At 39.1% G+C, this 14,215-nt stretch overlaps 1 protein-coding gene across 1 annotated transcript in view; it reads right to left on the bottom strand.

Annotated features, from left to right (window-relative positions):
- The window catches only part of Dgkb (diacylglycerol kinase beta), a 696,235-nt gene extending 682,522 nt beyond the window's left edge, over nt 1–13,713 (bottom strand). The window contains exon 1 of the mRNA XM_051145066.1: nt 12,829–13,713. The gene's annotated coding sequence lies outside the window, so the exon portion shown is untranslated. The remainder of the gene's footprint in view (nt 1–12,828) is intronic.
- Between the last annotated feature and the right edge of the window lie 502 nt (nt 13,714–14,215).

Genomic DNA, 14,215 nt, shown 5'->3' with positions numbered 1-14,215 from the left:
TAACTCCATTTACATGATCCTTAAACTTTCCTGAATGGCTGGCTATTGGTTATAGAATTCAAAACTCACCCAAGGAAAGGCATGACAAGTGAAAATACTCCAGCTCTACCTCTTTTCATTAGCCAGCAAGGGAAGTCTTGGTGAAAAGCCAAGGGAGAAACACTTCCTTATGTTCTCTGTGTCAGCAAAACAACTTGCTGAATAAACCACAAACTCCTCTTTCTGTAGGTTCTGTTTTCAGGTCAAGGATTCTGTAATTGTTTCCCATTGCACTCTCCATTTCTTTTACTTCATATAACTCAAAGGCTGTCTATCTAGGCAATAATAGCTTTCCTCAAACAAGAGGTACACATGGGTACAAACAGCAGGCAAATCAACACAGGGCAAAACAGAATACTGTCTGTTGAGTTAAATGTATATCATGACCATGTTTTTAGGATGTTAGAAGGAAAAATGAAAACCCTCTCATTGTGGTTTTAGAAATGGTGTAAGAAATGATAATGTCAGAGGTTTAATTATATGTTGTCTACAGTGCATTTCTGGTTTATCTATATTAACAGCAACCTCTTTTTCTTTAAATAATTCAAGAAAATCTTTTTGAGAAAATAATAATGAAGACAGTCTAGAAAGAAAGCTTAGAATAATAGATAGCTTTGCAAGCATCACTAAGTAATTTAATTAATATAAAAAGGACTGTATACATTTAGATTCCCTTTATAACATTTTCTTTAATATATCTGAAACAAAATTACAAGTTATCTCAGGCTAGAAGTAGCTAATATGATATTCTCTCTCTCTCTCTCTCTCTCTCTCTCTCTCTCTCTCTCTCTCTCTCTCTCTCTCTCTCTCTCTCTCTCTTATATATATTTGTATGAAGTATATCTATGCAAATGTGTATAAGTGGAGTGTGTGTGTGTTTTGTGTGTGTGAGGGTGTGTGTATGGCACATGTGGTATAAGTGTGGGTGGTATATGCTTCACCTGTGCATGCATGTGTGCATATCTGTGTGGGGATGAAGGCTAGAAGTTCATGTCCAATGTCTTCTTCTATAGCTCTTCACCTTTTTATTTTTCAGGTGTTTTTTTCTCTGAATCTAAAGCTAACTGATTTAGTTAGACTGGCTCACTAGTGAGCTCCTAGAGTCCTTCTTTCTCTGCCACTGAAAGCACTGGGGTTGCAGAGGCAAAGCGCCATTCCTGACTTTCCCTTCCATGCTGGAGATCCACACTAAGGACTTTGAGCTCATATAACAATTACTTTTCCTCCTGAGCCCTCTCCACACCCTCATATCTTTTGAGTGTTTATTGTGACTATTATTATCTAAAGCCTCAACATAAGTGATTAAAGCATGCATTCATATGACGTGGCTTTTGTTTTTCTTCATATTTATTTTAAAGGAAATCAGAACCACAGTATCTAAACACTAGGCTGATGTTTAAACAGATATTAGGGATTGAGCCCAGGCAGGACTTTTAAATGTAGTCAGAAGCTTTAAGCCATATTTCACAATACATAAAAAAAAAAACAAATGAAATGAAATTCAAATTAGCATTTTTTGTATATTGAACAGTTTTATATGTGGTTACTTCTTCCAAACCATTATCTATAGTTCTATCTCATCACGAACAATCAAAATGTGGAATTGTCTAAAGATAAAGAAAATAAATTAGAAAGCAAGGTCCAGCTGCTTTGCTAGGGAAACATCATGCTGTGATTACTCAGTTAATGAAACTCCAAAGACATTTTAAATAGCTAACACATTTCTCTTCCTACCTGGACTCCTACTGATTAAAATTCTTACATAATTACTGATTTATGGGGATTACAGATAAGAATAATATAGAATGATTTGACCTTAGAAGGTATTGTTAAGTAAGTCTTTTATTTGAAAAGTCATGTGTAAGGTCTAATTCACAAAGTCATCGAATTTAAATATGTAAAGAAAACCTTATAATAGCATCATTAAATGTAGGATTTAAGTTATCACAAGAACTGAACACACTTCTTTGGAAAACAGATTGAAGACTGATTTTCCCTTTTATTTTAATTTTTTTTTCCAAGACTGGGTTTCTCTGTGCAGTATTGGCTGTCCTGGGTTCTCTTTGTAGACCAGGCTAGCTTCAACCTCACAGTGATCCACCTGCCTCTGCCCTCCAAGTGCTGGAATTACAGGCATGCGCCACTGTGCCTGGCTTGATTTTCTCTTTTTTTAAACTGTGATTTCTTCTCTGGTAATGAAGAAATGCACAGTCTGCAGAAATGACAGCACTTGTGTTAGTTACAGTTAACTTAAAACTGTACAAGGTATTTTCCTTTAAAAAAAAAAGAAAAAAGAAAGACAGAAAGAAAGACATAAACAGTCTCAATTCTCAATGCTTTCTATAGGGCTGGGGGGTGTAGCTCCGTCAGTAGAGTGCTTGCCTACCTTGCAAGAAGACCTAGGCTTGATTCCCAGCACAACAAAAAACAAGGTGAGTGCAGTAGCATGCACGTATAATGACAGCATTTAGAAAGTGCAGTAAGGAATATCAGGCATTTACATGGGCTACTTGAGGAGCTTTCTCCAAATAATCGAATTGGTTTTCAACTCATGCTACGACCAAAGGAGAGAACTCCTTTGATACTTCATTCATTCTGACATTTGTTTTTTTTTTTTTTTTTTTTTTTTTTTTACTTTTTTTTTTTTATTTTTTTTTTTTATTTATTTTTTAATTTTTTTATTTATTTATTCTTGTTACATCTCAATGTTTATCCCATCCCTTGTATCCTCCCATTCCTCCCCCCCCCCCCCTCCCTTTTCCCATGATTCCCCCTCCCCTATGACTGTTCCTGAGGGGGATTACGTCCCCCTATATATTCTCATAGGGTATCAAGTCTCTTCTTGGCTACTTGCTGTCCTTCCTCTGAGTACCACCAGGTCTCCCCCTCCAGGGGACATGGTCAAATGTGAGGCACCAGAGTATGTGAGAAAAGACACAGACTAACCGAATGGGTATCTGACATTTGTTTTTATTTTCCGTCTAACAATAAAATATTATTTCAACCCCAGAAATTATATATCAATGAATATTTGTATTTTGTGATTTGGCAATAATACATAAATTTCTTATATTAAAGTTGTGACCTATATTATAAATACAAATAAGATCAGAAACGCCCCCAAAATAGAGCATTTTAAGCTAAGACGTGAAGCAGAGAATTCCACAGCTAATTTCAAATAACATGGAAAGTCACAATGTAGTCATACAGAGAATACTGTGAAAACTAACCTTTATGCTGCTTGTATAAATTGTGCATTAAAAAGTAATTTTGTGCTTTGATGTAAGTAAAATCCCCTAAGATATTTTACTGATGCAAAGAAATATCACCCCCCCCCCCAAATATGAAATACACTTTAGGTCTCAAGAATTTCTCATAATAGATTCATAACCCAAACTACAGAGAGTAATAAATGTATTTTGAATGACTTTATAGTATTTTTATTAGTTCTTATTATTCCAATATTTTTCTGCCTCAGATCTTATAGTTTGCTATTAAAATATAATTTCATAATTTTTTTTGAGAAAATCCTTGGTTTTAACCATTATAGAAATAGGTCTCCCTGTTATTCAAGGGGGTGAATTAAATTGATTGCATCAAGTTCTTTCTAAGTCACAAAACTGTGTTCTGCAATGAACTGAAATTTCAAAAAAGAGAAAAAAAAAGGGAAAAAAAAAAAAAAGACCTTGGCTTCTCCTGTAGTTATTGAAGTAACAAGAAAATTTTCATCTTTGCGATCACGAAGAGCACAAGTTGGAATAACTTCACTTATTGTAGGGCCAGTGGTTAGAATCCAGGCAGAATCCCCAGTGTGTCTGACACTAGAGCTGTAAAGTATAAAGATGTGCCCTGAAGGGAAACATGTCAGTGTGCAGGAAAACCAAGAGGGTTTGGTTGTCAAGAAATAAACTGCAGATAGCCGGGCGTGGTGGCACACGCCTTTAATTCCAGCACTCGGGAGGCAGTGACAGGCGGGTTGCTGTGAGTTCAAGGCCAACCTGGTCTATAAAGTGAGTCCAGGATGGCCAAGGCTACACAGAGAAACCCTGTCTCAAAAACCAAGCCAAAACAAAACAAAACAAAAAAGTAAAAGAAATAAACTGCAGATAGAGGAACAAATATAAGTAGAAATAAAGGAGGTGAGGAGTACTGTATACTCTGCAGGGCTATAATAAGACTAGGAGAGTTAATAGTGACCTTGCAGCTTTTCCTTTAAAGGCATGGTTTCCTTGTTGCTCTAGGTAGAACTTCAAGTATTATATTAAAAGATGTGCATAGAGTGGGCAGCCTTGAATTGTCCCTATTTTAGTGGAATTGCTTTGAGTTTCTCTCTATTTGGCTTAATTTTTGCTACCGGCTTCCTGTATATTGCCTTTATTATATTTAGTTATGGGCCTGGTATCTCTGATCTCTCCAAAACTTTTATTATGAAAGGGTGATGTATTTTGTCAAAGGGTTTTTCTGCATCTAATGACAGGATCATGTGATTTTTTTTCATTCAACTTGTTTATAATGTGGGTTACGTTGATGGATTTTAGTATATTAAAACATACCTGCATCCTTGGGATGAAACCTACTTGATCATCATACGTGACGTATTTGATGTGTTCTTGGAGTCAGTTTGCATGTATTTTATTGAGTGTTTTTAATCAATGTTCATGAGGAAACATGGTCTGAAAATCTCTTTGTTTGTAGAAGCTTTTTGTGATTTGGGTATCAGGATGACTAGCTTCATAGAATGAGTTTCCTAATATTCCTTCTGTTTCTATATTGCTAAATAGTTAGAGGAGGATTGGCATTAGCTCTTTTGTAAATATCAGATAGAATTCTGTGCTAAAACCTTCTGGACCTGGGCACCCCCGTCGCTCCCCCCCACCCCCCACCCCCGCTCTCTGTCTCTGTCTCTCTCTTTGTTGTTCTTTTGTTCTGTTTTTTCTTTGTTTGTTTGTTTGTTTGGTTTGGTTTGGTTATGGTTTCTTGTTTTTTGTTTGCTTATTTGTTGTTTTGTTTGGGAGACTTTTCATGACTATTTCTATTTCCTTAAGGGTTATAGGACTTAAGTTCTAGCTAGAGCAATATGTATACTAAAAGGGATCAAGGGATACAAGTTGGAGAGGAAGAAGTCAAAGTATTGCTATTCACAGATGATATGATAGTATACATAAGTGATCCCCCATACATTCCACCACAGAATGCCTATACCTGAAAAATACATTCATAAAAGTGGCTGGATACAAGTTTAATTTTAAAAAATCAGTAGCCTTTCTGTATAAAAATGACAAACAGGCTGAGATAAAAATAGGGAAATTACTTTTTACGACAGCCACAAATAATATAAACTCAAGTTAAAGAGCTGTATGACAAGGCCTTCAAGTCTCTAAAGAAAGAAATTGAAAAGGGTATTTGAAGATGGAAATATGACCCATGTTCATAGATCAATAGGATTAATGTAGTAAAAAAGTCCCTCTTACCAAAAACAATCTACATATTCAATGTAATACTATCAAAATACCAACACAATTTTAACAGAACTTAAAAGAACAATTTTGAACTTCATGTGGAAAAACAAAAACTCAGAGTAGCTAAATATAATCCTATACCGTAAAATAACTTCTAGAGTTATCTCCATCCTTGACTTCAAGCTATAATACAAAACAAAAGTAATAAATATTGCATGATAATGGCATAGAAATAGATGGGTTGATCAATGGAATATATTGAAGACCAAGAAATAAACCAATTCACCAATGGACCCTTGATTTTTGACAAAGGAGCTAAAATGAAACAATGGGGGAAAAATCAACATCTTCTACAAATGGTGCTGGTCTAACTGGATGTCTATGTGTAGAAAATATAATAGATCCATATTAATCACCCTACATAAAACTCAAGTCCAAATGGATCAAAGCACTCAACATAACACCAGATTCACTATTAGAAGAGAAAGTGGGTAAGAGCCTTAAGCTCTGTCACAGGGGACAGTTTCCTGAACAGAACACCAACAGCTTAGGCTCTAAGATCAACAATTAATAAATGGGACTTCTCGAAACTAAAAAGCTTCTGTAAAGCTAAGGACACTGTCAATAGAAGGAAACAACAGTCTACAGATTGAGAAAAGATCTTCAGCAATCCTACATCCAATGAAGGAATAATATTCAAAATATATAAAGAACTGAAAACATTAGGCAACAATAAACAAAATAACTCAATTTTTAAAAGGGGGCACTGAGCTAAACAGAATTCTCAACAGAGGAATATTGAATGGCCAAGAATCATTTAAAGAAAAGCTCAGCGTTCTTAGTTATCAGGGAAATGAATATCAAAGTGACTCTGAGATTCCATCTTACACCCCTTAGAATGGCTAAGATAAAACACTAAAGTGACAACACATGCTGATGACGATGTGGAGAAAGGCGAACACTCCTCCATTGCTGGTGGAAGTGCAAACTTGTACAACCACTTTGAAAAGTAATCCGGTGCTTTCCCAGAAAATTGGGAATAGCTTTACATCAAGACTCAGCTATACCACTCATAGGCACATTCTCAAAAGATGCTCCACCATACAACATGAACATTTGCTCAACTATGTACACAGCAGCTTTCCTCTTAATATCAGAAACTGAATACAGCCTAGATGTCCCTCAATCGAAGAATGGGTAAAGAACCTGTGGTTATACTACCCAGCTAATAAAAACAAAGAAATCATGAAAGTTTCAAGCAAATGGAAAAGCAAACAATAAAAGACATGAGTGAGGTAACCCAGACCCAGAGAGATACACATGGTATGTACTTACTCATATAGGTAGATTTCAGCTACAAAATATAGGATAAGCATACCATAATGCACAAACCACAAGAAGATAAGTAACAAAGAGGATTCAAGAGAGGATACTTAAATCTCACTCAGAAGGAGAAATAGCATAGACAGAGGTAGCTGTTAAAGAGAGTGTAAGGTAGGAGAGGAAACAGAAAGATATGAGGGTGGAGACCAGATATGAGAGTAAAGATCAGACCTGGGGTGAGCACGGGTGGAAGAACAAAAGGCCTGTAGATAAAAGAGAAACTATGGCCAGAGCATCTCTGTCACAAACTGGAGACCAAAGTCAGGGTAGGCTCCTGGGGTACAGAAGAGGGACTCTAGCAGAGACTCCTAGTAGCAGAGTCCATAGAGACTAAAAAAAAACACACTCTAACTAAACAAGTCTCTAGACAGGTAGAGGTAGGGGTACACCAACTCACCCACAAAAACTATTACTCAAAATTTACCCTGCTACAAGATGTGTAGGTTAAAGACTGAGTCGATATAGCAGAGATTGAGAGAATGTCCAGCCAATGCCTGACCCAACCCAAGTCCACCTCAATCCCCATGGGAGAGAACTAAGCCCTAACACTATTCAAGATACTCTGCCAAGCTTGCAGACAGGAGAGCATAGTTGTCCTTTAGGGTTCCACTCAGCAGTGCCTCAAAACAGATGCTGAGGCTCAGAGGCAAACATTGGGTGAGGCTTAAGGAACATTGTGGAAAAGTGGAGGGTAAGGAGAAAAAGATATAGAGATTACAGGAGCATCACAGGAAGACCAACAGAACCCACTAACCAGGGCCCAGAGGGGCTTGCTGAGACTGAAGCACCAACCAAAGACCATGCATAGACTTGACCTAGGCTGCCTACAAAGATGTATGTGATGGGCAGGTCAGGCTTCATGTGGGTCCCCTAGTAATAAGAGCAGGGGCTGCCTCTGACATGGACTCTCTTACTAGTTTTTCAATTACTTTCCCCTGGCATATTGTTTTGCCAGGCCACAGAGGAAGAGGAGGACCTGCTCAGTCCTGACATAACTTGATTATCTGGGGTGGATGAGAAAGGGGTGCTTCCCTTTTCTGAGGAATAGAGGAGAAAAATGGGGGAATGGTGTGGAGGGTGGGACTGGAAGTGAGAAAGAATAGGGCTGCAACCAGGATACAAAGTTAAAAAACAATGACAACAAAAAGCATGGGTTCTAGAGCCAGACTTTCTGGATTCAAGACTCAGATCTACATCTACCAATGTGTGACTGTGGAAAAAGCCACTTCATCCTTCTTCATTTTCATTCTTCAGCTATTTTTCAGTTTGCTTCTTTATATAATGGGAAGGAAAAATATCAGTAAGATTGTCAGCTGAAGGAAATAGTCAAGATTAAATGTATGATGCTTGCAAAAGCTCTCCCATATAGGAAGCATTCTGAAAAGCTGCTGGCATTATCTTTAAGCCATGAGAGGGTGACAGCCAATGGGTCAAACCTCAACCCCCTGCTTCCACCCCCACAAAGAAATGTCTAAAATGACAAGAATATGAATTGGGACCAAGGATGTGAGTGTTTGCAAACCTCCTTCATCACACTCATGTTTCAAAACAGTGCTATAGCATGGTCCCTCTTTATAGAGCACATTCATATATTTTCTGATTTTGAGTTAGCTGCTTTTGCTCCTTGCATTTAGTGTGATTGGCAAGTGCCAGCCAAAACTCACCAAGCCCAGGACACAGTATTTTATATTTGCAGTGCAATGCAAACTTGCTGTTCAAACGCATATCCTTCATTTCATATTGTTGGGTCATATAATCCTTAAAGAAAAATAAAATTCTGCTGTTTAAATTTAGCATGGTTAGAAAGACCAATCCTAACATATTGTTTGGCTCTATGCCTATAAAATTTTCATTATATTCTTGATATGTTTGCCTTTTGAGATAAGAAGATAAGTGACAGTAGTCAAGTTAGGCTCCTTCACACTTGACAGTTGCTGTAAATGACCATTTTGGTTTTATTCTCACTAGCTAAACATGGTTTTTACCTTTCCTGGCAAATTTTTAGGAAATGGTAATGGAAGAACCAGTGGTATTTCCATACACTGCAGAGTGTTATCTCATCATCTGGCCCTTCACCACCATATTTCTTTACTTTTTGTTTTCTTTTAAACATATGTAAGGATTGACCAAAGGAAAACCTAATCTAATTTTTATACTCAAACTTTATAGGATATGTTTGAGTCTATGTTTTATTCTTGACTTTAAGATCTACCCCAAACACAGCCCAAAGAACTTGTATTTCCATGTCTTGCAGGACAAAACACATATGCATATTTTTACAGCAGCCTCCCATGGAGTAGTTCCCTTTTGGAAATTTCAAATTATTTCCTCATGCTGTAGCCCCATCGTTTTCCTGGCACCTACCCTAGTTGCAGTTCCACAATTTGTAAAGCTAGAAATTGGAACGGTGACTATGTCAAATTTGGACTTGAGGTCAATTTAGATTCTGATTTTGTGGCTTCTATCCTGAGTATGAAGAGAGCAAGGCGATCTCTCTTAGCTACCATAATTTCTCAAATAGCAGTATCGACAAAAATGATACACTCAAACGCCTGATCCCAGCAGAGTTCTTTCCTAATAGAAGAGGTAGTAAAGTGAGCAGGGATGGGAGCCAACCAGAGAGACTATCCCAGTCTACCATTTGTCAGCTACATTGGCTTTAACATATTCTCTTTTCAAAAACATCTTCCTTCTCTAGCTTTTGTATCATAATTAAGAAAGCACATTCAAAGTGCATCTCCCACAGTTATTACACTTGCAGTAATTGCCAACTGCTTATTCATTGTGTGGTGAGCAATCATACATGGTAATAATCCAGGAAGCTCTCAAGTGCTTCAGTCTTCCTCCCAACACCTAATCATGAACAAGTACACAAAACTCTTACTTGAGGTTAAGCTTCATGTTAGTGCTTTGTGAAAGAGGAAATTTTATAGAAGGGGCAATGGAAATCCCATTCACAGCTTTGCTTGAAGCTTCCTCTGGGCAGGTGCTCTTGGCTAGAGATATTACTCCTAAGGGAATTCTGTAGCTGTCATGCATATACAAATACAACTCTGATCCCAAAGCCAGCCAGGAGAGGATAATATTAGAATGGTTTCCCCAGCCTGTCTATAACGTCAGTCATTATTAGTAGGAACTAGCTACTTACTAACGTTGAGATTTCTGGCTACATCTGTTTCCTTCAATAGCATGCAAGGCAAAGCCTGAGTCACAGGCTTCTTGCCTAGTTCAGACACTGTTCCAACAAATTTCACTAATGGTTTAAAAATTAAAATCTATTTTCTACAAATATATTTTAACAATCCTGTTCCATCATACAATGCCTACCCTTACTGTGGTATGACCGAGCTGTGAAGCATGAAGCATTGCTACCACTCAGCTCTTATAAACTTCTGTCTGTGAAGAACTCTTTCTTATATAGGTATTTTGTTATAATTTATTTACATTACATCTCGATTGTAATCCCCTTGTTCTTATCTTCCTGTTACCACCCTCCCTCCCCCTCCTGCCCTATTCCCCTCCGCTAGCCCTCTGACCGCATTGGGTCCTTTTCCCACACCTTCTGACCACTGCCTATCAGGTCTCATCTGGAAGCCTGCATCCCCTTCCTCTGTGTTCCCACGGGGTCTCTCCTCCAAGGGGCAGAGATCAAATCTCAGTCTGAGACAGTCCCTTCCATTCTCCATGGGGAGGATGAGCTGTCCATAGCCTACATTTGAACAGGGGGTCTAGGTCCTCCGCTTGAAATATCCTTGGTTGGTGCATCAGTTTGCACAGGACCCCCTGTGTGCAGATCCTCCAGCCTAGTCTCCTTATGGAGCTTTCACCCCGCCACCCTCAAGCCAGTCCTTCCATCCCTCATCTCTTCCATACAACTCCCAGTTCTTAACCAAGAGTCAGGCTTTAAGCAGCTATCTATCAAAAACAAGGTAATCTTGATATTTGAAGGCAAATGGATGGCACTAGAGACAATCATCCTGAGTGAAGTAGCCTAGACCCAGAAAGACATGCATGACATATACTCACTTATAAATGGATATTAGCCCAACATAGTTGTCCTCAGTGGGACAGATACTGAAGAACTCTTGATAGATGGCTGTGAAGTTCTTATCAATTAGCTGAATATCTGATTTCAAGTACTCAGTGCCTTCAGAGTGTTATGGAACTGCTCTCTCTGTCGGTCCGTGTCTCTCTTTCTCTCTCTCTCTCTCTCTCTCCACTGCTACATAAGATATTTGTCCATGGTCCCATATGTAGAACCATGACAGACACATTCCCTAGCTCACATGTCACACGATGATTCACAGAGTTACATAGTGCGATTATGCATGGAAAAACTTTCAAACACAGGGTGTTTCCCTAAATAACTGGGTATTTCAACAACAAAAATGCCCCAAACACTAAGTGAGCTTTTTATAGCTAGAGATTTCTGATCTGAGTAGTTGATTAGACAAAACAATTCTGTTTACTCTTTGACTTGTCTTATTTTGACTAATGTAATAGGTTAGATGGTCCAGAGAAAGAGTCAGACACAATTTAAAACTAAATTGGCAGCATAAATGAAGCCCTGAATTTCTTCTTTTCTCATAACAGAGGATTTCAAAATTACATTGCTTTTCACAAGTACTAGTTTTAAAAACTTCTTTCTTTCTAATATTTAGACAGTGTCTCACTCCCATAATCTAGAACTCTCTGTGTAAATTGGTCTGGCCTCAAGTTTATAGCAATCGTCCTATTTCAGAGCTGGGTAGGATAACAGGTATAAGTCATGTCTGGCCACAAAATTTGTTTTAAAAGTTTGAAACCAGTTTGACATATAAAACCTATATGCAAGTGTCATGTTGAATACCCTGGAGTCCTGGAGTCTATTTTAGGTAACTTCTGCCATAACTATAATCATTCTTGGTGTAAAATATAGTGAAATAGCAACTTCTTCTGAGATCCTTCAACTAAATATAACTTTCATTCCTTCTAATTAAGAGATTCTTTTATTTCTCTTTTTTTTTCCTGTCATTAAAAAAAAAAAAAAAAATGTGAGAGGGGAAAAGAGAGAGAAACTGCCCAGATAATCCCAATTGTTTTAAGTTCATTATTTCTAGGTTCTCTTCTACAAAAGACCTTTAGTATGCTGCCAAAATCCTTGTTTATTTGGTAATTTGCTTTACAATGGGCTGGCCCATGCTGACCTATTTTTAAAAGAGTTGGTTATCTGCAGTTTGAGCAAACTGGCAGGAGTTGTTTTGGAAAGTTCTTAAGCCTTCATTTTCTTCTGCCAGTGAATACACTCCTGTTAAGTAGCTAAGTACAATGGCATCGACATGAAAATCATCCCTCTGAAATCATACTGGTTAGGCAGGCGGTAGAGATGGTTGTAGCAGTAAGATCCCGGGAGGCTCTCCACCTCACCACTGAGAAGAATTTTCATGTTTAGTCATATCACCAGTGTTGCCCAGACTGTCACCAAACATCTAGCTATAGATCAAGTTCATCTTAATTTTATATTATAAAAGTAATTAAGATGCATGCTAGTTTGGTTTGCTTGTCTGTTTATGAACTAGAAAATGAACCTGGAATTTAGGACAATTGGGGCATTTGAAAATCGAAGCCAAGCGGCTTCTCTGATAGCTTTCCATCCGCCCCCACAGCCGACCTGCCATCTCATCAGTAACTTTCAGGCGGTCACACTCGCTCACCAATCTCTTTGCCTGTAATCACAATGAATTGAGCGCTTTCCCCAGACTTAGCTAACATTAGGTTCCCTGCTGCAGGTAACAGTAAGGCGACCAATAACACAGAAGTGAGCGACACAAAAATGCTTTCAGATTTGCATGGGAAATCTGAAGCTCTGCTTTCCTAACTTTCCTCGCCATTTCTTCTCAGCTTCCCTGCCCCCGCACCACATACCCAGAGGCCACTCAAACTGCCAACCGTGCTGAGTTGAACTTACTGCAGCGTGATGCAGGCGAAGGCTAGGCACATCCCTGAAGCGAGAGCGACAGCTTTTCCGGAGAGGAACTGGTACCAGCCAGCTCTCAGGATCCTTTCCAATTCACATGCTCTGCGCTCGCTCAGTCAGAAGGCTCCCACACAGGCAGGCTTCCCCCAAGAGCAGAGCGTCGAGAACTCCGCTCAGAGCATCCTCCTCCCTGATGCCACCCCCTTCCAGAACACACGGCCCGGTTGGAACTAGTGACTGAAAGATGGAAGTCTTCTTCCAGGCAATGGCACGGGCTGCCTGCAGCCCACCACTCCCAGATCATTTGCAACTCAAAAACAGCGGAGGCTGAGAGCTGTAGGCTTCCGGAGCCTGAAAGTCAATTTTGGCATCTCCTCTTCCCCACATCTCCCTCTTCACCCTCCTCTGCTGAAGGCCACCTCCAGTCCTCTGGTCTTCTGCACAGGCTAGGTATCGCAAAGGCTTGTTTCCTTATGCAAATCAATAAGCATCAGGAATGAAACTGAATTTGTTAGGGAGAAAATACCTGTTGTCCATGCCTCCTATCGCTCTTCCCTCGATGTCGTGATCCTGGATTTGTGTGAGAACGCGTTGATTCGGGAAGTGTGTGCAATGTGTGTGTGGTGGTGAGGCAGCGGTCTGCCTGGCTGGAAGCTACAGCCCTGCTTGGCTGCTGAGGCTGCTGCTGCTACTATAGCCGTTGGGGCACGGGAGGAAAAAAGACAGGGAGACAGGGCTTCCCAGATGTTTAACTGCCGGCTGAGTTATTATCACACGGTGGGAGACAGTAGCTGTTATTGAGAGGATGGGGGAGACAGTTTCTATTATTGAGACTTTTAGCTGGATTGTCTGCAATTGCTGTTATTTAGTGTAAATTTCCCCCTCCACCAGAAATCTGATGCTCATCTCTCCTCTCCTCATTACTAAACTGTACTCTGACTAGCTACTCAGTCGCTGCCCACCGCTCTCATCCTTTTAATGCTCTCTGTTGCTTCATCCCTGATTGGTGACTGAGTGCAGTTGTATGGAAGGTAGATAAGAATAAACCACAAAGGCGATTGATGAAGAAAAAAAAAAAATAGTTGCAACCAATCAGGACACAGATAATGACGGGTTTTGAGCCACATGTTAAAACTAATGTATTGGATAATAAAAATATACCATCGTTACTTAATCCAATGTGTGCAAATCCTGCTGGGAATTAAGGTGCACATTCACTTTCCTCCAATGAACGTTACACTGACACATGTGTTTTAATGGTTCTCAGCCTCCTTACAAGATATCCACTGTGATTTCAACATTATCAGCACCACTTTTTCAGATGCAAACACTGCTGAAGACTGCCTGTTATTTCTAGGGATACAAACTCTCATTGGTT

Source organism: Acomys russatus, chromosome 1, assembly GCF_903995435.1.
Source record: "Acomys russatus chromosome 1, mAcoRus1.1, whole genome shotgun sequence".
NCBI lineage: Eukaryota > Metazoa > Chordata > Mammalia > Rodentia > Muridae > Acomys > Acomys russatus.
This window is presented reverse-complemented; position numbering and strand designations above follow the sequence as displayed.